The sequence below is a fragment of the Globicephala melas genome, chromosome 3 (genome assembly GCF_963455315.2).
Source record: "Globicephala melas chromosome 3, mGloMel1.2, whole genome shotgun sequence".
Classification (NCBI taxonomy): Eukaryota; Metazoa; Chordata; class Mammalia; order Artiodactyla; family Delphinidae; genus Globicephala; species Globicephala melas.
This window is the reverse complement of record NC_083316.1, coordinates 43,914,840-43,916,388: the sequence shown is the minus strand read 5'-3', so window position 1 is coordinate 43,916,388 and position 1,549 is coordinate 43,914,840. Positions and strand designations below refer to the sequence as shown.

Sequence of the window (1,549 nt, the reverse complement as noted above, 5' to 3'; positions counted from 1 at the left end):
GTGTGTGTGTGTGTGTGCGTGTGTGCGCACCCACAGCTGTTAGACCCAAGATTAGTCTTTTAAGGGTTTATCCCACACTCTTAATACAGTTCTGCTATAATATGACACATGCCTTCATAAAAATCACCATGCTATGCACAATAATAGTGCAATAAAACCCACAGGGCTTATGGGAAAAGATGCTCTCAGGGAGACAACACTCCAAAACCTCACCAGTGACACATTAAAAAAAAAAGATATAAGAACCTAATAAAAACGGTAGCACAGTTTTACACATGTTAAATGGTTAAGAAATTTATAAGTAACCTCTTTTCTGGCTGGAATCATGGAGGATATAGAAGAGAAGGGGAAAAAGGTTTCTGCTATGCCCGATACCATCAAGAAGAAGCAAAGGAATTTTGCAGAGCTGAAGATCATGCACCTGAGAAAGAAGTTTGCCCAAAAGATGCTTCAAAAGGCAAGGAGGAAGCTTATCTATGAAAAAGCTAAGCACCATAATAAGGAAAATAGGCAGATGTACAGAAGTGAGATTTGACTGGCAAAGATGGCAAGAAAAGTGGGTAACTTCTGTGTAACTCTAGAACCCAAATGAGCATTTGTCTTTAGGATCAGGGTATCAACGGTGTGAGCCCAAAGATCTGAAAGGTGTTCCATCTTCTTTACCTTTTTCAGCTCCTCAATGGCACCTTTGTTAAGCTCAGTAAAGCTCAGTTAACATGCTGACTGTGGAGCCATATACTGTATGGGATACCTGAAAGAAATCAGTAAAAGAATTGATCTACAAGCGCGGTTATAGCAAGATCAACAAGAAGGTGATTGTCCCAACAGATAACACTTCGACTGCTCGATCTCTTGGTAAATAGGAAATCATCTGCATGGAGGATCTGATTCATGAGACCCATACTGTTGGAAAATGCAAACATCTTCCTGTGGTCTTTCAAATTATCTTCTTCATAAGGTGGAATGGAGAGAAAGGCATTGCATTGTGTAGAAGGCAACAGGGGAGACCGGATCAACAGGCTTCTTAGAAGGATGAACTATGGTGCCTCCCATGATTATTTTTATAATCTGGTCAGTTAACAAAAAATGACTGCTTTCAAGTTGAAAAAGAAAAGGAATTCATAAATAATACAATAAATATGTCACTTTACCTTAAAAAAAGATTTGAAATTTGTTTGAGGGAGTAGGCATTGGAAGGGTTGCAGCTTGTAATTCATTGTACAGTGTTAGGAAGGTAAGTTATCTAAAATCAGAGGAAAAATTTTAACACCAGATCTGGATGGGCACAACGCAACATACACAGTAAACTGAGGTAGCTGGTAGATATCTGAGGAGAGCGTGTGTGTGCATTTTGTGTATTCCCAGGCGCCTCAGTTCAGCTGGCTGGATGATTTTCTGCTTTCACCTCGTGTTTCTTGCTCATAAGATCTCACATAGGCCAAGGCAAATTTCCATTATACTCATATGTTGTTTCCTAATATATCAACCACATTGGAACAAATTTGTGTTTTCAAGACAAGCATTATAGCAGACCTGACTGTACCTGTGA

At 39.4% G+C, this 1,549-nt stretch overlaps 1 pseudogene; it reads left to right on the top strand.

Annotated features, from left to right (window-relative positions):
• Positions 1–325: 325 nt before the first annotated feature.
• LOC115848344 (large ribosomal subunit protein uL30 pseudogene) lies at positions 326–1,080 on the top strand (annotated as a pseudogene).
• Positions 1,081–1,549: the final 469 nt, after the last annotated feature.